The 23,718-nt window shown below is 40.2% G+C and overlaps 1 pseudogene; it reads left to right on the top strand.

The window, feature by feature from the left end:
* The first annotated feature begins 20,917 nt into the window (after window positions 1-20,917).
* Window positions 20,918-22,891, top strand: LOC136774861 (uncharacterized; annotated as a pseudogene).
* The last annotated feature ends 827 nt before the right edge of the window (window positions 22,892-23,718 follow it).

Genomic DNA, 23,718 nt, shown 5'->3' with positions numbered 1-23,718 from the left:
AATAGTACGAGGTCACAAACGTTACAACTTATTCTTGCGCGATTTACCTCTTCTATTCCTGTCAAAATTCTGCGAAAATAGTTTTCTGCGATCTGCGTACCGACCATTTCAATAATATCGTTCCCTTTAAATAATTACATTTCACAATCTTCAACTGATATGCTAGCTGTCCCTTTTCTATGTAAACCGAAACATCCGTGGTTTAGGTATTTTTATTTTACCCAGTCTATAGGATCCTGCTGTATAATATATTTAGTGCTATTTATCTATGCTCTTTCAATTAAATAAAATAAAAGGTTATTATAAAAAGAATAATTTATCCAATAATATCTAAAATCTCTCACATTTCAAATTTTGGCGGTCATATGACGTAGCTTATGGGCAAAAGAATTTAAATGTCATTGGTAATTATGATACTAACCCTTATGTAGGAAATCCTACGATTGGACGAGACACGTAAGCCAATGGTATTCATTAATATTCAATCTTCCATGTGCTTCCACCCCTCGTAACAGTCGTAACTGATTTTTCCAGGTCGTTCGGACTGTTCGTTCTTTCTGAATCCGTCTATCGAGCTGAAGACATCGTGACAATTGTGACCATCTATTTCTGAGAACTAACCGCCGCTTTTATACCATTGATAGGAGAAATACTGCAAATAAGATAAGCATAATTAATAATTAATTAAATTTTTAATTATTCAATTTATTAGGATGAATCGATCTACCATAAAATATTCCATCTCACGGAAACCGTTGCATTATTTATCTAAAGCACATAGAAGAAGGTTAATGACTGCGATAAAGGTCAATTTAAATCAAAAGCATGATCATTCAAATAGTGCTGAAAAGACACGTGAAATTGTTCCGTCATCATCGAGTGCAGAATACAATGACGATTTAATCACTGATTCAATTCATACAGATAATATGCTGCTACACTACAAAAATTTTGGCTGACCCTAAGATATTCGTAAACGATAAATTAATCAAACTCTAAAACGAAAGTTGGGCGCCAGGTTCCCGAAAGAACCACTGTACTGTAGTAATCGCAAAATACTGTAATCGTCAAACGAAAATGCCAACTAGCTCAGTGAATATAAGAGTAGGATTGCGGAAGCGGAGAGTGGGTGAGTTCCTGTAACGTAAAATATGGACGTATTTGGCAGTTCGGGTCAAATCACTACACAAAATATTCGATAACAAATTCTCTATAAGTAGAGTAGCTGTAAGGATTCTGGGACCGGGTGGCGAGGGGGTCGGGGTCCCGCGGGGGTAGGGGAAGTAGGGGAATTGCCCCCTCTCCTCGTGTGGTTGTGCGCATGCGGTTGTGCGCATTATCGCGTTCCCCCGACGTTAAACTCGTAGGGTACACAAGTGGCCTCCCCCCTCTTACGTTAAGCAGTGAACGCAGAGAAGGAGAGAAGGAGAGAAAGAGAAAGAGAAAGAGAAGGAGAAGGAGAAATAGAATTTTGAGGTTATGAAATGAACGATATTTGGAATTTTTAATAAAAATTTATAAATATATTTTTAATAATATACACATAAAAATTATAATAATTATATATTAAAAAAATTAATAATATATTTCTCGCTCCTAATTGGGGGCCACCCTTCCTCATCATCAGGGTCTTCGTGTTGGAGGTTGGGTGACCCCCAAACTCCTTCCTGCATCCAACGGATTCCGTAGAAATCGAAATCCTCCTGGAAATTTAAATTCCGTGTCACCTCTTCTTCCCATTGAGCATTCCTGAATTTATTTCCCTCACGTATATATTTTTTGTGCTCCTTCTCAATAATTTTATCCCTTAAAACTGTAAGCGGATAATTCAAAAATAAATATATATATATATATTATTTTTTTATAACCAAAAAAAAAAATATTATTTAATTTGTTGTAACTTACGGTCTCTAATTTGCTCCAAAAGTTTCTTATCAGGATTTATCCGTTTAAGATACCAAATAAAATCGTACATATGTGCGTAAATATCTTCGTACATTTTGTTGTTTTTTTAAAAATAATAGTAAGAATCCTTGATAGTTTTCGGTTCAAATGCACAAACTAGAATGAACGCACCCATCCGCAGATCCACTACAGGAATTTCATGTAAGAGGGGAGATGTCACATGGGTACACAACTACACAAGAGGCCTCCCCCCTCTTACGTTAAGCAGTGAACGCCTTAGAGAGAGAAGGAGAGAAACCGCCATGCGCGAGCCAAGAGAAGCAGTTGGTTATTTAATACATTATCGCGCTCTGCAACAATGTATGCGAAATGGACTCGTACTGGAAAGAGAAAGAGAGAAAGAACATTCGTAGAGAGCGATGCAGTGATCGCTCCCCCTTATTTATGTTACAGTATCTTTGACGATCGTCATATTCATTTGTATATCTATCGTCGCAGATACTTACCATCCGCTCTGTAATAAGAGCGGAGCCTACGTGACCTTAACTTCAGAAAAGTGGTTGGGACGTATGTGAAAAACACGACAACATTCAGAACAGTTTTCAAGCTGTAGATCCCCCTGGAATATTTCAGTCGAAGCATCGTCCGATGTCGGTTGAATGGAAATCTTCAAGGGTTTTATGTTATGATTTACCTTCTTTTTTTCTTTTTTATTTGCAATACTTATATTACAGGGTACAGTGGATTGGTGGAGAGGTAATTGAAGAAACACCAATGTAAGGGAAAAAGCCTTTCGGCATAAAAAACCCTCTTTATTGAAATACAAATTTACTTATAAAAATATATAAATAAACCAGGAATTGTTCGTCCTGTAGAATTCCAATAAAAACAGCAACAGCAACAGCAACAGCATCTATAATTAAAAAAAAATTATTTAAGTAGCTTCTATACTACATTAAAAGCACTCTTTGTCGAACAAAAGTAGTACTACGATTTAATAAATCGCTGCGAGAGAAAAAGTGAATGCGAGATTCCTTCGCTATTAAGCCATTTTTTTTTTTTTTTATATTTTATTAGTCTTTGACTTTTATTAACTCTTACCGATTTGGTGGTGGTGACTGTCTGTCATACAACCCACAAGCTCACATAGGCTGCATATTACGTAACCGTAATAACAATTGCCTCCTACGCGAGACTGCAGGTTGCTCCCCTGCAGGTTGCTCCGCTGCAGGTTGGTCCGCTGCAGGTTGGTCCGCTGCAGGTTGCACCGCTGCGGGCGGCATCTGCAGGGCTACGGGCAGCGAATGTGGTCGCCGCAGTGGCTGCTGGTGCTGCTGCTGTTCAAGTATCAAGCGATACCCTCTTAGAACTGACTGCTGCTGCTGCTGCTGCTGCTGCTGCTGCTGTTCTTCATTATGCCGAAATGGCCTTACTATTGCCACTGGTTTGCAATATTTTTTTTCTAAATCTTTTAATGTTAGTTTCTTGTCAGGTAAGCTTATTGGTCGTGTGGAACTCATGATGTCTCACTGAAGACTGAAGTGAAGAGTGCTCTCCTCTACGTATTCCAGATGAAGTTTACATATCTTTATCAATACATATTAGCTTTCTCTCTCCACTTCGGATGAAGTTTACATCTCATTATCAATGCGGAGAGAAGTTTATATCCATTTCTCAATACGTATTAGGTTTCTTTCCGTTAACTCCAGATGAATTAGTAAAAGGTATATTTACAATAATATTTTTCAATTTATTTGATAAAAGAAATAGTAGAGGTTAATTTACAATGATATTTTTTCAATTTGTTAGATAAAATAATTTAATAGTAAAAGAAAAAGAAATGTGGTGGTTCCTCTTCTTCTTCTCTCTTAGTCTGCTTTGAAGCAATATCTTTTTCCTCCTCCTTCTCCACTACTTTTTTCTCCTCTTCCTTCTTCGTTTGCTTTGACTCAATATCTTTCTCCTCCTCCTCCTCCATTTTTTTCTCCTCTTCTTCTTCCTTCTTCATATCCTTTGACTCAATATCTTCCCTAGTCTCTTTCTCTTCGTCTTTCTTCACTTTATTTTAAAAATACAAACAGGTAATAATAATTATGAAAAGGTAAAAAAGATAAAATAAATACTTACATTCTTCCTCCTCTACTTTTTTCTCCTCTTCCTTCTTCGTCTGCTTTGACTCAATATCTTTTTCCTCCTCCTCTTCCTTCTTCGTCTCCTTTAACTCAATATCTTTTTCCTCAGCCTGTTTCTCTTCATCTTTCTTCACTTTATTTTTAAAAAAAAAACAAAGAAACAAACAATAATTATGAAAAAAATGTAAAAAATAAATACTTACAGTTTTTATGCAAATAAAGATGCAGTTTCCGTTCATACTCTTCGAAGTAACGATTGAAAAAATCGTTAATTCGATTGACGTATTCCTCTGTCAATTCTCTGGGAAGAGTGGGTGAAAGAGGAACAATATCCTCTTGAATCATGATTAATTTACACTTTTCACAGCTCATTTTTTTTTTTCCTGTGTGCAGCACCGACAACGGTATAAGATTGAATGAAGAATTGAGGACTTGTGTTCTCCTCTTTATTTCTCTAAATAGTTTTTAAAGAATCACATATTTGCTTTTATCCACTTGGCAAAAACTGACACCTCCTCGTAAGGACAGTGGATACGTTCATTGTCCAAGTTCTTCTCTCGAACGTGTAAATTGCACGGAGTTTTTTCAAAATCATATAATTTAATTAAATCCTTAAACTTAGGACAACCATACACTTCTAAATTAATATTATCCACATTCATCCTATTCAATAGATTTTTTTCAATGTTCCCTCCCTTGTAGGCTACTACGGGATTCTCGCACGTTAGGCAACCTCTAATAAAATCTTCCACATCCTCCTGCTCGTATTTCTCGAATCCCGTATCACTATATTTTATACCATGAACCATATTGAGCAAATACCACACAGTTTTTTTGTCTTTCTCACTAAGATTTTTCATACTGTCATGCAAACGAAACGATGCGTAAGAAATTTGGTTACTTTTTAAATCAATTATAGCTATATCTTTATATTTAAGTTCTTTTTTATAAACTAAGAAACCTTCTACATCCATTATGTGAGTTATTCTATACATTGTTGCGCTCGTGCTATTCTCGATGAAGAAAAAAACTGAAATGAAACATTCGAAGAAATATCTCCGTAGAGAGAAAGATTTTATCGTTTCTTTAAAATATAAAGTTACATTTGATAAGAAGTCCTTTCTTTCTTAATCTCTAGAAGATATTTTTTTTCCTATTGTATTATACTGTGAAGAAACTATAGGTAACAATGGGGAAAAAAATTTCTTAGAAATTATCCCCTCCTTTTAAAAACATTAAATTTTAATACGTTATTTGTTCCCCTGTTGGAGGGGAAAAAAATTTTCTTAAATGCGACAAAAAAAAGATCGTTCATTCTTGCATCGAGCGATTGACGACGACGACGACGACGATGACGATAATGACACCGACATTCGTTGATTTTCAAGGTTTTGTATTGACCGACAAAAGTTTTATAGTTAAAGAATTTGCGGTGTTGCGTGATAATGAAGTGTATCACAATGTATTTTCACCACCATTTCAAGAAGCTTGGTTGAGCGATCTCGAGAGAGAACAGAATGAGTAAGTATTATTTTATTTTTTTACATGTAATGTTGTATATGATTTTTTTTCTTTTTAAAGTTGGCTTTATTTTAATCGACATGGATTCAATTGGACCGACGGTCATTCACCTTATTACAAGCATAAAGATGTAATAAGAAAGTATGTAACGTCGTACGATGAAGATTGGATTTTCGTGAAAGGACGGGAGAAATATGATTGGTTGAGAAAAATTTGCAACTTAGAAAATATATACAATGCGAAGGAGTGTGAGTGGGGTAAATTTAGTCTTGGATGGAGTAAAAATTTCGAACCACCGTTACCCAAGTGTATGAATCATTATGGTATATGTTCACTGCAAAATGTTTACTTTATGAAATCTGTATATGATCAATATATAAAGGAATAAAAGACTTCTGAAAAAAAAAACAATGTATATCAATGTCAGTATGCATCTCGGACGAAACAATGGGATGTGTAGATACCCCTACTTCCATTCTCTATTCGATATATATAAGCGTTACTCTTCGGGAGAGACGCATTCGCAATTATTAATTTATTGTTGTTGTTCACCGTATGACAGAGTCATTTCTTGAAGAAAAAACATAAAATGTCGACTGAATTGCGAAGAAAATTTTTTACAATTAATAGTGCGAATGAGTACGATGCGTGGGTACTGGAATGTCGCGAGCATATTCGACGATTGAGCAACGCGGATCGAGCTTTACCCGTTGGAACGCGTCAGAAGAATTTTGCCGAAATCGCGTGTATAAAGTGTCTGTTGCTACGAGCGCAGAGGGAATTGAATTATATTAAATCAGGGGCTGGTTGTAGCAATGACGTACAAGGACTTACCTGGGAGGAGCTTGATTCGGCGTTTCGAAGTCGAATATGCAGCGGCATGGTAGTTAATAGTAATTATATAGAGCCTAAGGATTTTTTAGTAGACGCGGAAGTATTAGTGCGTACGCGTATAGATAAGGTATTTGTTAGTGCAAATAGTGTTAAGGTTAATTGTGTATTTAACGGACAATTCATCTCTAAGGACCAGAGTGATGATAAAAACATTAGTACGACTAATGCTACATTGTACAAGACTGATAATTTTAGTGATTGGTATAGGAAAAACATTTTAGACGTTATTATACAAAAATTAAGTGAATTTCAAGAGCGTGATAGTGGATGGGCTTTGCACAAAATTCATTATTTAATAGTTAACATTAATCGTTTTAACCCGTTGCACGCGGGTTGTAAAATTAATCTGCCATCAGCTATCACGAGTAGGAAAGCTCTGATAAATTTAGAAACCAGTGATAATGCATGTTTCGCGTGGTCCGTGACGGCGGCACTCTATCCGGCAAAACCTACGGCTCATCCAAATCGTACGTCCTCTTATCCACATTTTCGGACGGTTTTAGACGTCGGTAGCCTAACCTTTCCGACTACGCTAAAACAGATCCCGAAATTCGAGACGGATAATGACGTGTCGGTCAACATCTTTACCTTGGAGAATGATATCGATGCAAAAATCGTACCTCTTCAGGTGACGAAGAAGAAGAGATCGAGGCATGCCAATCTTCTTCTCGTCAACGATGAACAGGGAGCAGGACATTTCATGTCCATAAGGAACCTCTCGAGATTGGTACGAAGCCAATTCACCAAGAACAAAATTGCACATTATATATGCGATCGGTATGTATTAATAATGATACAAATATAACTGCATATGTTTTATTTTTTTTTTATTTTTTTAGATGTCTTCACTACTTTCGCACAGTGGAGAGGCTGGAGTCGCATGAGCAGGATTGCTCGCGGCTCAACGATAATCTCCGATTGATGTTACCGAGAGAGTCCGAGGATCGCTGGGTTTCCTTCAAGAACATCAAAAATGGGGAACGAGTGCCATTCGTCGTATACGCGGATCTCGAGTGCATTTTATCGAAAGTTGAACAATCGAACAATAGTGATATTTATCAGAAGCATGAACCTATAAGTGTAGGCTATTATTTAAAAAGTGCTCGCGATGCGTCACTCTCGAGATACGACGCTCATCGGGGTGCCGATTGCATCGAATGGTTCGTACGCGAGCTCGAAGTGATTGCGCGCATCGCGAGCGAGAAACTGGACACTATCGTACCCATGCGTGATCTTAGTCTTACCGAACGATCGCGTCACTATAATGACCCCAATTGTCATATATGCAAAAAGCCGTTTCTTCCGAATCAACTACGAATTCGCGATCACGATCATCTGACCGGCAGATACAGAGGACCGGCTCACAATAATTGTAATTTAAATTTCAAAGATTCGCATGTCATTCCAGTCATTTTCCACAATTTTTCCGGCTATGATTCACATTTCATTTTCGAGACGATCGCTAATTTGTACGAGGGATCGGTATATCTGCTGCCTGTGCATAAGGAAAAATACATTTCATTCACCAAATATCTGCGAAATTATAATATACGGCTGAGATTTATCGATTCGTTCAAATTCATGGCCTCCAGTTTGGACAAATTGAGCTCGTACTTGGCGGAATCTCAGCTGACAAATTTGAGGTCACAATTTTCGGAATTGAGCGTCGAACAGTTGAATTTGCTTACGAGGAAAGGTATTTTTCCTTACCACTATATAGATAGCGCGGCTAGATTGGAAGAGACGGCTTTACCACCGCGCCAGTCGTTTCACAACAGACTGACCGACAGCGATATCAGCGAGGAAGCATACAATCATGCCGTAGAGGTATGGACCAAATTCCACATGCGCACACTTGGGGAGTACAGTGACCTGTACCTGAAGACCGATGTCCTATTGTTGGCCGATGTTTTCGAAAGTTTTCGCGATAGTTGCATGCTAAATTATGAGTTGGATCCAGCCCATTATTATACGCTACCGGGCTTCACCTGGGACGCGATGTTGAAGCATACGGGAATCAGGCTGGAGCTTTTCACGGACGTGGATATGTTGCTGTTCGTGGAGCGCGGTATACGCGGTGGTTTGAGTCAGTGCTCCCATCGTTACGAGAGGGCCAACAATCGGTATATGCGGGACTACGATCCGGCGGAACCGTCGAAATATCTCATGTATTACGACGTAAACAATCTGTATGGGTGGGCAATGTGTCAGCCGCTGCCCACCCATGGATTCCAATGGATCGAGGACGCTGCCAATCTCGATGTCTCCGCTATACCCACGGATCATCCCGAGGGTTATATTTTGGAGGTCGATTTGGAGTATCCGCGCGAGCTTCACGACAAACACGCGGACCTACCGTTCTGCATGGTGCGCGAGAAGCCGCCGGGCGCGAGCCAGGAGAAGCTGCTGGCCACTTTAAACGATAAGACCCGTTACGTAATACATTATCGCGCTCTGCAACAATGTATGCGTAATGGACTCGTACTGAAGCGTATACATCGCGGTTTAAAGTTTCAGCAGTCCACCTGGCTACGCGATTACATCGAGCTGAACACGCGTTTGCGCACCGCGTCCACCAACGAATTTGAGAGGAATCTCTTCAAGTTGATGAACAACGCGGTTTTCGGTAAAACAATGGAGAACGTGAGGAATAGAGTTGACGTGAGGCTCGCAACCAAGTGGGAGGGAAGATACGGGGCGGAAAGCCTGATTTCCAAACCGAATTTTCACAGTCTCGCGATTTTCAACGAGAATTTGGTCGCGATTCAATTGTCGAAATTGTCCGCGAAATTTGATAAACCCATTTACGTGGGAATGAGTATTTTAGATATTTCAAAAATTTGCTTGTATGAATTTCACTATGACTATATACTTCCTACATTCGGCGGTAAATGTAGAGCGATGTATACCGACACGGACAGTCTGATATACAGTGTCGAGTGCGACGACGTTTACTCGGTCATGAAACGCGATCTCGCGCGATTCGACACCAGCGATTATCCTGACGATAATCGGTATGACTTGCCACGCGTCAACAAAAAGATACCCGGTCTGATGAAGGACGAGAACAATGGTCGTGTCATGACCGAGTTCGTAGGACTGAGGGCAAAAATGTATACTTTCAAGGTGCAGGACTGTGCGAGAATGACCAAAAAAGCCAAAGGTGTCAAAGGTTACGTTATCGATAGAAATATAACATTTGACGACTACAAGGATTGCTTGGATAATTTCACCGTACAGTCTCGCAGTCAAAATTTGATTCGATCGAGGCTGCACCAGGTTTTCTCGATCAGTCAGAGAAAGGTCGCCCTCAGTCCGTACGACGACAAGCGTTTCGTTACACCCGGCACCGCGGCGACTCTACCCTGGGGACATTATAGTCTAAAATAATTTGTTTATTTATTTATTTATTTATTTATTTATTCTATATTTTGATACATCTTAATAAAAGTTATTATAAAACATTGCTCTTATTTATCCAGGAATTGTGCGTCCTGTCGAATCCCAGCCACTTAACGAACACTTTATCGCCCTTTCTACGCAATACTCTCTCCACCAGATACACATCGGGATTGATGGTTTTCGAAAGCTCGTATTCGTAAAATCCACCCAACAGTTCCGTACCCCTGGAATCCTTGAGGAGATACGTAGCGGGATTGGTCCTCTGCACTTTCGCCACCTCGAATATTTCGGTAGTCCAATTAGGCGTGTAGCCTTTGGCGAACATCTGCTTGTATTTACTGATTCGTACGAAATCACCGACTTTGAACTTGGCACGACCTGCGACCTTGATGTGGCTGTATACTGTCTTGAGTAGCTTATCTGCATGCTCGGGTTTCACATCCACGGGACGCATTCCCGTGGTACGATGCTTTCGCGCATTGTACGCGTTCACCAACTCTTGCAGCATAGCGCGCCACTTGTAATTACCGTTCAACGTAAATCGTTTCCACATTTCCGTCTTCAACGTACGATTCCAGCGCTCGACTATAGACGCTTTCATCACGCTGTAGGTCGAGTAGTGATTTATCCCGCGTTTCTTCATCAACGCCCGAAAGTCACTGTTGTAAAACTCCTTGCCGTTGTCGGTCTGTAAATTTTTCGGACATCTGCCGTCCTTAAGTAGGATTCTCGTCATTGCCGTCGTCACTTCTCCGCCGCTCTTGGTCTTCAATGCCACCGACCAAGCGTATTTTGAGAGGGTATCGATTACAGTGAGAATGTACTGGTAACCTGCATCGACGTAATTGCGCATATCAACAAGATCGGCCTGCCAGAGATCGTCGAAGCCGCGCACGATGACTCTTCTGCGTGGAAAATTTATCCTCGCCGGTGCATGGAGCTCCTCCACCAACTGTATCTTTTCTTTGCTCATTTTTTGTTTTTTTCAAAAAAATAGACAGATTCTTAGAAATTCCTAATGAAAAGTGTTGCTAAGTATTGCTCTTTCCAGATCTCTTTTACTCACTTTATCATCCAATTTTTCACAAATTGTTTGAAAAATTTGGTCCATCTTTTTCTCAAATTGTTCATTATGTTTATTCAATGTCATTGTCAGATATTGTTTGAATTCATGCAGTAAATGTTCTAAATTTGGTTCGTGTTTCCTACTCTCACCATCCAGTCCAATTCCAAATTTATTTATCGACATTTCAAAAATCAGTCTCCTGTTCCTCGTTATTATTCCTCTTTTTGATGGCTCGTAATGTCGAGAGTATACAGTCTACGATGTATGTTAAACAAATGAAAATTTCACAGCAGCAGGAGTCAGACATTTTTTTTTTTTACCTCGTACTACCGAAAGACGTTGATATTACACTGAGGTAAGAGTGTAACGTGCAACTTTCTTTATACGATGAGATCCTCGTCGCGCAACTCCTCGATTATCGACTGTATCTCGTTGTGATGACTCGTATTACCGGCAGCCACCGACGCGATCAAAAGTCTCAAACGTTCGATCAATTCATTCGGATCGTTCCAATGTACGTAGTTGATTGGTCCCTCGGTGACACGCATAAGACCTTTACCCTTTTTTTTCGATGATGCTGATGACGGTTTACTTGCGCTCGACGGTTTACTTGCGCCCGACGGTTTACTTGCGCCCGATGTTGACGCGTCAGAAGTTGACGATTTTCTTGCGCGTGATGTTGATGGTAACCGATAAGGCGGTAAAATAGGTTTTCCCAATAGCAATGGTTTCATAATTTCTGTATATTTAGCACCTCTATTACCTTTGGTTTGTTATAAAGTATCGTTTAACAGTTTATGCGCCTTAGTTTGATTGTGAATACTCTTGTATTGTTCCAAATCGTCGGGTTTTATAATAGCACGATTGGGTTCTCTCATGAAAACTAGTTCATAAGTACCTACTGTACCGGTGTATAACGTCTTATCGAGAATAATATCTCCCTCATGACTTATTTCAAATTTACATTTACCAAGCGTCAGTTGATCATCTTCATAACGAGGTCCAAAAGCACGATCAATCAAGTTATCCCTATCAGTCAGAAGTAATTTAATATACTTGCCAGGGATCGGATGTAATTGAATATGTTGAAAGACATGTTGAAACAAGCCTGGTTCCTGTTTTTCATCAACATTTAATTTTTCTAGCAAACTTTTTTTTGAATCGGGCGACGGTTGATCGGTTATAGAAGACTCGTCGTCGTCGTCGGTCATGAAATCCAATGGATTCGTAATAGTTTCACTAATATTACTACTACTAAGATTCTTTGCTCGTTTATGCGGTGTCGATGTGAAATAGGCTCCCCTCTTCAATTTATCGTTGTATTTGACAAACGAACTATTATTATTATTTGTGTTATCCTCCGTTTGCGAAACGAGTTTCTTCAATGGTTCGACTATCGGCTTGAATGTCTCATTCAAACTGCTCTCCATTATCGCCTTCTCCGATTTCAAGGCACGATGCTTGTCGCGAATGACCTCGCTCGTCTTGGCGATCCTCTTCAGAAGCGATTTTTCATCCATCGCGATGCTGTATAAAACAGCTTTCCCCCGAATTGAACGGTTTTTAACCGACCTGTTGCGATGCTGTATTCTCCCCGAACCGACACGGGTTTTAACCGACCTGACACGGTGATCCGAACAGCCTGCGCTCCAGTATCAAACTGACACTCAAGGCCGTGATCGTGAAACCTTACCGGCATGATTATCGACATTCACAAGGCCGAAACCTTACCGGCAAGGTCGAAACCTTACCGGCCTGACAAGACCGTTCACTCGATCGTGGCGTACTCGTTGAAACCTTTGCGATAACGACCGTTCCTCAGAGAGCTATCCTTGTCTATTACTAGGAAACCGTAATCGCGACTCCAACAGGTCGAACACAATGTGAGAAATTTCTCATACGACATATCACTGTTGACGTGATCGTTGAAAATATGCTTCAGATTAGTTCCATCCTGCTTAAATATTATTAGCAAGTTTGCGTTATCTCGTATCAGATGCTTCGGTATTTTCGCATAAGTCTGACAGAGGTAGAAACAATCGATGTTGGAATGTCTACCCATGCAAAAGTAGTCCCTTATATTGTCCTGCTTGTCGTTGGCCACATCGTCGAATATGAAAATGGAATTCGGCTTTGCATCCGCGACGTTCACAACCTCGCAATTGTTGGAAAATTGAAAGTAACCAATTTCCTCCGTTTCCTGCAGAAGCTGCTCCAGATATCGATACTTCGGTTGCTGCAGCGATTTCGAGTAGACGTACAGGTTCTCGAATCTCACACCGTGCGGACTCTCTATGAGGCTCAGCAGCACGTTTGTCTTACCACAATTCGACGGACCGCAAACTATGCAGCGTATCGTAGATGGTAATAGCGATCCGTGACGTTTCTTTTTTATTTGCGCGGTAGCATTGTGAGCATCCAAATTTGTCACGCGAATAGTCGGCACGTGCTTCACGAAATGCATCCTCGCTATTAACCTTCGGGAACAGTCGTATCGTTCATTTATATTTCGCGAATTACGGAACTATTCGGTCAGTTGCCATTACGATGGCGTTCATGCTAGTCGTCGTCGATTCTCTGCATAACTTGACGAATCATCAGCTCGAACACATACCGAAGATCGTATTGCTCGAGTACTTTCCAGACCGTATCGCGAGTGTGTGGGAAAGATTACCTCGGCACATTCGCGCGGACTCGGATGTGCAGCAATATCAATATTGTTTGCAACACTACAATCTACCTGATACCACTCACCACGACGGACCACCGAGACGGATAAAAGACTGTTACGTTTGTCAGCAAGAGAAGCAGTTGCTCTAAATGTCTGGATCGTTCTTCAATAAAGTCTTGAAAAAATTGCCATTTGAGCTGCACGTGCCCGGTTACAATTATTGCGGACCCGGCACTCGACTTCGCGAAAGATTGGAGCGCGGCGATCGTGGTATAAATCCGCTGGACGAGGCCTGCCTCGATCACGACTTAGCATATTGGCACAACGAGGATCTACCGGAGCGTCATCAGGCCGATAAAGTGCTAGCGAGGAGAGCGCGTGAACGTATTAACGCAAGAGACGCGACCTTGGGTGAACGCACGGTCGCCGCAGCCGTATGGGCATCGATGAATGCTAAGCGTAAACTTGGCTTGGGATTACATAATAATATTGTTGCGATGAAGAAAGCAGTAGCGGCTAAAAAAAAGAACAACAACAAGAAAAAAATTGGTATTACGAGGAAGAGAAGAATTCGAATGCCGAGGAAACGGGGTGGTATAATACCTATACTTCCACTACTAGGTGCAGTCGGAGCATTGGCAGGTGGAGCATCGGGTATAGCGAGTGCTGTAAACCGTGCAAAAGCTGAGAGAGAACGATTGCGGGAAATGCAACGTCACAATCGCGCGATGGAAGCGTCGCGCGAGAGAGGCCGAGGTCTTTATCTGAAACCGTACAAGCGAGTCGTCGGAGAGGGTATCCGTGGAAAAAAAAAACAACAAAAAAAACGGTCGAGGAAGAAAATGAATGAGGGAAAATTTCGTCGTGGCGATGCTTTCCCGGATTCAGGTCCTACTAGTAACGTACAATTGACACGCATCTGCCGACGCATACCATACTTCCGTGGAGTCTTTATGCGCACATCTCTGCCGCTAGACGGGCCGCGGTGCAACGAGTGCGCGATCGTGAATCTCGACGATCAATGCGGTCCTGGTACCCACTGGGTAGCCTACGTCAAGCGTAACGACATCGTCCTATACTTTGATTCCTTCGGAAATTTGAAACCGCCGAAAGAATGTGTGCGTTACTTTGGCCCTAACGTTACAATCTACTACAATCATGATCGATATCAATCGTACGATAAAAGCAATTGCGGTCAGTTGTGCGTGAAATTCCTGCGAGAACAGATACTTTGAAACAAAAATGTCTTTCACCGTGACATTATCGGATCGTAAATCAGTATTAAATTCAGATTTCTTCCCCCCCATCAATCTGCAAGACGATCGCTACGAGATCGGTCTCGTGGACATGCAAACGTTCAACTCGATAGCCAATGTAGACGAGACGAATAATAAGTTTTACTACGATAACGATAAGGTACTGACGATACCCAGAGGCTGTTACGAGTTGAGTGCCATAAATGAATTTTTCCAGTCTGAAATTTCTGCGAGACATGAAATTAAAGACAACATTGACAGCGTCATTCTTCTACGAGCGAATAACAATACACTGAAGAGTGAAATATTCTGTAAATATTCGATTGACTTTGGAAAACCGAATAACATTGGTTCGCTACTGGGCTTCTCGTCGAATCGCGTGATCGAGCCGAACGTCCAGGCTGAATCCGACGATACCGTGGACATTGTGAAAACAAATATTCTACGCATCGAGTGCAACATTGCGGGTGGTGCGTACACCAACGGTAGACCACGACACATTATTCACGAGTTCTTTCCCAGCGTACCACCGGGCTATAAAATCTCGGAGGCACCGAAAACCGTCATTTATCTACCGGTCATCGTCAGAGTAATCGACCGTCTCACGTTACGTATCCTCGATCAGGACGATCGTCTCGTAGACTTTGGACGTGAAGAAATTACCATAAGATTACACATTAAGAAATGTTAATTTACAAAAGTAGTAGCGAGGATTATAAAGCGGTGAAACTGGATGAAACGTTCGCTAGTCGTTCGTCCTACGTGGAGTCGAATACACCGGCTCGGAGTGAAAATCGCGACAAGAGGAGCTTCCTGCTAACGAGAAGAAATATCGAATTTTTACAATCATTGGGATTCACCGTGAAGAGATTGGGCGAAGGTAGTACATAGTGGAACAATGGCAGATCCCTTGAACGTCACCGCACCGCTGACCTACGACAATCGCATCACGAAAATGGAGATGCATGCCTACAATCCGTATGCGAACGCCTCGTTGGCGAACAGCGACGAGATTCGCATTCCCATACAGCAGCAAGATTTGATACTCCTGCCGTGCGAGAGTTATCTCTACGTCGAGGGCCAGCTGGTGGAGGGTACGCGTGACGCGAGCGCCACCAACGATGATACAGTTACGCTCGACTGCAATTCCGCGGCTTTCCTCTTCGACGAGATTCGTTATGAATTGAACGGTATCGAGATCGACCGATGCAGAAACGTCGGTATTACCAGCACTCTGAAGAATCTCGTTTCCCTGAGCACCGAGGAGAGCGCCAGTCTACGTCATTCCGGATGGTTCGTCGCTACGGCCAGAGACCGGCTCAAAAAGGAGGCGGCTGTTAAGAATTTCAGCTTTTGCGTGCCCCTGAAAATGCTGCTGGGATTCTGCGAGGATTATCGGCGAGTCGTCGTTAACGCGCGTCACGAGCTCGTTCTCATTCGCGCGCGCGACGATACAAACGCCATTTACTCGGCGGTGAAAATCACCGATTCGTCGATCAAGCTGCTACGAGTGCAATGGAGAATACCCCATGTGACCCTGAACGAAATTACGAAACTCCAATTTCTCGGTATCGTTGAGCAGGACAAGAGTCTGTCACTCGCTTTTCGCGCCTGGGAACTTTACGAGTATCCCCTTCTGCCCAAGTCGCAGCGACACACGTGGTCCGTGAAAGCGTCCACGCAATTGGAGAAGCCGCGATACGTCATTCTGGCGTTCAGAACGAACAAGAAGAGTAATCAGCACGAGGATGTGCTGAGATTTAATCATTGCAAAGTCCTCGATGTCAAACTCTATCTGAATTCCGAATCCTATCCGTACGATCGTCTCGACACTGATTTCACGAAATCCCGCTACTCCGTCCTCTACGACATGTATGTAAAGTTTTTCACCTCCTATTACGCTGGTGAGAAACTCGGGAGACCCATGCTCGACTATACGGACTTTTTGACGTACGGGCCGCTCTTCGTCATCGACTGCTCGCATCAGAACGAGTCCATAAAAACCGGCACGGTCGACGTTAAACTCGAGATCGAGTGTATGGAAATCATTCCGGATAATACTACAGCCTATTGTTTAATCATACACGATAAAATTGTACAATATAATCCTCTTACGAATATTGTTAGAAATGTAAGTTAAAAAAAATAAGAAAACAATTTTTATTAAATAAATATATAATAAACAACAAATTTATTCATTATTTTTTGATACAAAATACCTATCAAACTTTAGACTTAAATTCCACGTTGTGATATTTTCCTCCTTTATATAACATTATTAAATTATTGGATGCTGCAGCCTTTTGTAGGTGCTGCAACTGCTCCGTATCTTCCGCCAATTTTGCCATTCTCCCTGGCAAGAATACCCAATCGGTTGTTGACAGCTTTACAATGATTTTCATTCCATATTTTGTCATAATTTTGTCCACTTCGGAAATATCGTACTCTTGATTTTCCGTCAAGCTATTTAATTTCACAAAATTTTTTGGAATGACGCTTCCCAATTCATTGATCTTATTGAAGTTCATTTTTATCTCTATGAAAAAATTAGTCTCATTAGAGTAAAAAAAAATCAATTAAATAATGCATTTACTAATCGAATGAAAAAGAAAATCCTTACCTTTTTTTATTTATGTAAGAATCAAGTTTATTTTTAATGCGTTCAAACACACACAAACTTATTTTTTCTTAATAGTTCAAGCACGCGTGGTACGACTATGCAGCTCTCGTTTAACAGACTGACTTTTTATATGAACGATATTATCATATATTAAGCGTATGCAATGTTTGGAAGGGGTAATTTTTTTTTTTTTTTTCTTTCTTACTTGCGATGAATTTCCATTGTGATTGACCTATAGGTTTATCACAGTATAACACAATAGGAAAAAATATCTATGGATATCACTATACGGGGATTATTCAGAGGGTATAGTGTATCCTTCTTAATTAAGAAAGAAATAATGGAAGGGGTAATTTTTTTTTTTTTTTTCTTACTTGCGATAAATTTCCATTGTGATTGACCTGTAGGTTTATCACAGTATAACACAATAGGGAAAAATATCTATGGATATCTCTATATACGGGGAGGGTATAGTGTATCCTTTAAGAAAGAAAGAATGGACTTCTAATGTAATTTCATATTGAAAACAAACGATAAAGACTCTCTCTCTCTCTCTCTCGACGGGATTTCTTCAGAAGATTCATTCAGTCCTCGAACCTACAGCAGTACACGTTGAAAGAGCAAAATATTAAAAATGGAAAGTGAAAAGTGTTCTGTGACGATAAATCGTGCAGAAGAGGAGGAAACTGCAGCAGAATCTATGCAGGATTATATTAGGAGAATTAACGATTCTCATGAACGCTATTTTCGAGAATATGAAGCGATGCTTCAGCGAAATATGCATTGTAAGTACTTATTTTATTAATTTTTAAAAGAAGAAAACCCACCCATACATAGAATCATGAAATAATCTTACAACACACATACGAAAAAAAAAAAAAAAAATTTTAATTTTTTTTCCTTTTATTTTTTAGCTGCTATTGATTTAGAGAAGGAGGAGGAGGAGGAGGAGGAGGTGATTTTTGTAAGTATACTTGATTTGTAAAGTAGTTATTAAAATATTAAAAAAAGTTTTCAAATATGTCCTAGGTGAAAAATAGTAGCACGCAGACGGAACCTATTTTCGCAAAAACAGAGGCTACACAAATGGAACCTGCGATAGATCTAACGCCACATTATTGGTGTACAAATTGCAAAAATTATGGTCACCTACACATTAATTGTCCACTTCCAGAGTGGTGTTCAATCTGCAAAACATACATTCATCATGCTATAGAATGTATGAAAAACTTAAAAAAAAAGCAAAAAATATATATTATTATATTCAATTATAATTTTTATGTGTATATTATTAAAAATATATTTATAAATTTTTATTAAAAATTCCAAATATCGTTCATTTCATAACCTCAAAATTCTATTTCTCCTTCTCCTTCTCCTTCTCTTTCTCTTTCTCTCCTTCTCTCCTTCTCTCCTTCTCTGCGTTCACTGCTTAACGTAAGAGGGGGGAGGCCACTTGTGTACCCTACGAGTTTAAAGTCGGGGGAACGCGATAATGCGCACAACCGCATGCGCACAACCACACGAGGAGAGGGGGCAATTCCCCTACTTCCCCTACCCCCGCGGGACCCCGACCCCGTCGCCACCCGGTCCCAGAATCCTTACAGCTACTCTACTTCTATATTTCCGCAAAGACATCGCTGTATATGTCGAATTTCATAACGCATAGATCGTTCTTCATATTTAACCAAACTATAACTACGGATGGTCTGGAAAACGGTTTTTCGGAGCGCTCGGGATGTGAATCCAACGAATCTCTCTACTAACTAACTAACTAATTAAATAAATAAAGGTCTACTCGAGGCAGGTGTTTCTCTTGCGACCTTCTAACGAAAACGAAACGATACTCTCGCGAAGAGAACCGAACGGAGTAGCTCCTTTCGGGGAGAATTCACCTCCGGGGTTTCTTCCAACGAGAAAATCGAACTGTATTACCACAAGGTGATCGAACAAGGTAGCTCCTTTCGGGGAGAATTCGACCTTGGGATGCACCCCTGGTTAAACCCGACAAAACTATACTAACGTAACCGAAATTCGAAACTGAACGAATATCCCGGTCACTCTGTACAACCGAATTCGACCATCAACTATACTGTAAGCGCATAACCAAATTTCCGGAAACTATAAGACTTTAGTACGGCACTATATACACGATAATCGATAAAAGCATTTACAATAAGTTACATATAAAACTATATACACTTCATATCCGAAAGCCCATGAAAGACTTGGTCCTTGAATTCATGGCGAATCTCAAAGTTTTCTCGATATTAGAATATTATTCCAATTCTTAATGTAATGTCTCTATTATTCCCAATTCACGCACCTTGGGAGCCGGTTTAACCCGTGATTCGTGATTTTTGACTATTCCACGGCTATTACGCACGTTTTCCGAAGTTCTACTCGTAATATAAGGATTTCTAGGAGCTGGGACTCCCGCTAACCTTTTCCGTTGAAGCTGGAGAAAACAGCAGAGAGGAGTAGAGCAGAGCGGCGTTGAGCAGAGCAGAGCAGCTCGGAGCAGGGCAGAGATGAGCAGAGCAGAGCAGATCGGATCGGCGTTGAGCAGAGAAGAGTAGAGCAGAGCCGGTCGGAGCAGAGCAGAGCAGATTGGAGCAGAGCAGAGCAGGGCAGAGCAGCGTCGAGCAACGTAGAGCCGAGCAGAGCAGAGCCGAGATGAGCAGATCGGAGCAGGGCAGAGATGAGCAGAGCAGAGCAGATCGGAGCAGAGCAGAGCAGATCGGAGCAGAGCAGAGCAGATCGGATCGGCGTTGAGCAGAGAAGAGTAGAGCAGAGCCGGTCGGAGCAGAGCAGAGCAGGGCAGAGCAGCGTCGAGCAACGTAGAGCCGAGCAGAGCAGAGCCGAGATGAGCAGATTGGAGCAGAGCAGCGCAGGGCAAAGCTGAGCAGAGCGGAGTCGAGTAGCTTCCACACTTTTCACTTGCTACGATGCGAGTCTTCAATTTCCGAGTTGCTAAAATCGCGATTGATCTTCATCAGGACTAGATAACGAGTGCCGCAAAAATCGGGGGACACCAGCAACGAGCTGTTGGTCCCCTATCCCCAACCTTTCGTAACGCTAAATCTAATTGGCGGAGGCGATTAAGCTATTGGTACCACCAATCAGATCCAAGGTCCGACTTCTTCCGAAAATTCAACTTGAAGATTCGGGAGCCGCGGAAGGCCGTAGTTCGTTAGACCCAGTTAACATACGACTTATGGGCCACGATCGTTAATCTACTTTATGACCTATCAATCATCGAACTTTATACTATATTTCGGATGATAGGTAGGCCAACCGTATATGGCCTGATATTAGGGCCTTGATAATATGACCATAATATGTCTCCTTGTTCTATAGGTAGATATATATATATATATATATATATATATATATATATATATATCTTTTTAGTGAACAGGTACTATCTTAAAATAGTACATGGTCACAATGCATATGGTAGAGGAAGATTGCTGTTCTAATTCTTCCACTTTTTCTGAAAGTTCAGGCAACAATGAATTAATTTTTGACCTTCAAGAGCCTGTGTCATCGTTTTCTTTTCAGAAGCGTTTAGTTGCGTTCTTTATAGACAATAAATTGAATCACGTACAAATAAACAGCATATTATCTCTCCTTCGGACACACGCTTGTTTTTCTAATTTGCCAAAAGACGTTAGAACTCTTTTGAAAACACCACGTGATCCCATCAGCATTTCTTGTGTACAGCCTGGCGAATACATTCATTTTGATCTGGAAGAAAAATTAATCCATTATTTAAAGACATTGGAAAATATTAAATTAAATAGATTGGACCTAGATATACATACTGATGGCTGTAATTTGGATCATTCAGGGGCCATTCATTTATGGCCAATTCAAGTAAAAGTTGCTAACATTGAATGTGCTAAACCAATTATTGTTGGTATATATAAAGGTGCAGAGAAACCAAACAATCCCAATACTTTTTTTGATAAATTTGTTACAGATGTTGCAAATTTGATCAGTAAAAATGGAATCACTTTCAATAATATTAAAATACCAATTCATTTAAGATGCTTTATAGCAGATGCACCAGTAAGAGCTTTCATTTTGAATCATAGAGGACATAATTCTCTGAAACCATGCTCAAAATGTAAAGTGGTAGGTGTGCGATTTGAAGGTTGAAGTGTTTTTAATACCATTCATTCTTCAAATAGAGTTGATAACGATTATCCAAGATGCCTTGACAGCGATCATCACAAAGATGGTAAAAGTTCTCTATCAAATCTTCCAATCGGAATGGTTTCACAGGTTCCATTCGAATACATGCACCTTGTTTGTTTAGGTGTTGTAAAAAAAATCTTAATGGCATAGGTCCAAGGAAAATATTCTCGTTTGTCTAAATTGTCCAACAGATGTATTTCAAATATATCCAATAGATTGGAGATTTTAAAAACATATTGTCCTTCTGATTTTGCAAGGCCTCCACGGTCACTTCAATTTTTTTCCAAATACAAGGCCACAGAATTTCGACAGTTTCTTCTATATACAGGTCCTGTGGTCACATATGGATTAATGGATAATCAAATTTATCAACATTTTTTGTTTTTGCATGCAGCGATTAGAGTTCTAGTTTCTCCCACTTCTTCAAGTTTCATGCTAAACTTTGCAGAACTAAGTTTGCAAAAATTTGTCCAAAAATGTTATCACCTTTATGGTCCAAGTTTCAGCACGTACAATGTACATGGTCTTCTTCATCTCACTGAAGACGTCAGACATTTGGGTAATTTAGATTCATTCTCTGCTTTCCCATTTGAAAACAATATGAGAATTTTCAGACAAATCTGCAGAAAACCAGGTCTTCCTCTTCAACAATTCTATAACAGAATGAAAGAAATAGAATTAAATACAATACCTAACAATAAACCTCATGATATTTCTATTCCCAAGTTTGTCGAATATCCTGCTACTGCTAAACGTAGTAGATTTTGCAAAATTGAGTATTCCAATTTCATAATTAGTACAGAAACATGTGATAACTGTCTTCTTTTACAAGATGGTTCAATTTGCATAGTGTGTGATATTATTAATAGTGAAGATTCCTATATTCTTCTTGTTAAAAAATTCTTATGTAGAGAAGACTTTTATGATATTGGTATAGCTTCATCTGATATTAACATATATAAATGTTTCACCTTAGATCATCAAATCCTTTCTATAAGGTTAGGTGACATTTCTTCCAAATGCTACAGGATGCCTTTATTCTCCAATGTGACGGAGGAAAATTCAAGTGACAGTGAAGATGATAATCTACAATTTTCAACATTTGTTGTTATTCCTGTTTCACACATAGAAAGTTATTAAGATTGATTATAATTATTAATTTTGTAAATTATAGTCATATCAGATTTTAATAACCACCTATTATACGTATCAGATTTGTAGATAAATAAAGTTTGTTTTCTACGTACTCACATTATTGTAGCAATAACTATGGACCGAAGAGGAAGGCCAATAGTTAAACCTGCACGGTATGAAACAACTTCATCAGAAGAGGAACCTAAGGCTAAACGGTCAAAGGCCATTGTAGTGGACATCCAGGAGGATATTGATCTAATCCGTAGGAGGCTACAAAAAGATAAAGAAGAATATTACAAACTAAATTCTTTACCTATATATGAAGCGACAAATGTGATTAACCATACTCAAACTCACATTCAACATTCGCAGCCTAGCACTCAATATTCACAGGCTCAATCTCAATCTTCTCAACTGCAGACTCAGTCATTACAGGCTCAGTCTCCTTATTCAGAGGCTCAATCTCAGCCTTCTCAGCTTCATGTTGAATATTCGCAGGCTCCCAGTCAACATAATCTGTTGTTTAAAAATGCCACTTCACAGCCTGGCAATCAGGATTTGTTGGCCTACACCCACCAAATGCAGTTGGATACTCAGCATTCGCAGCATGTTGTTAGGAATACAAAGGATCCTACTTTGCATTTTGCGCCACAACCTGAAAATTATTATGAACCACCTTTATATAATAATACCAACAATAATGCACTAAAACAAAACATGGTATATGAGGCAATAAACAGACACACTATATTAACATCAACAAATGACATTACACGTCAAAATGCCTTATATAATGATCCAGTGCAAAATTTGTCTTCACCTATGTACTCAAAAGGCTCCACAACTGCAACTTGTCTCTCTAGTCAAAGCGACTATGTTACACCTGGAGCAACTACTTCCAGAAACAACAGTTA

Source organism: Prorops nasuta, unplaced genomic scaffold (assembly GCF_024137725.1).
Source record: "Prorops nasuta isolate Cenicafe-Biocafe unplaced genomic scaffold, Cenicafe_Pnas_1.2 PNAS00001, whole genome shotgun sequence".
Classification (NCBI taxonomy): Eukaryota; Metazoa; Arthropoda; class Insecta; order Hymenoptera; family Bethylidae; genus Prorops; species Prorops nasuta.
This window is presented reverse-complemented; position numbering and strand designations above follow the sequence as displayed.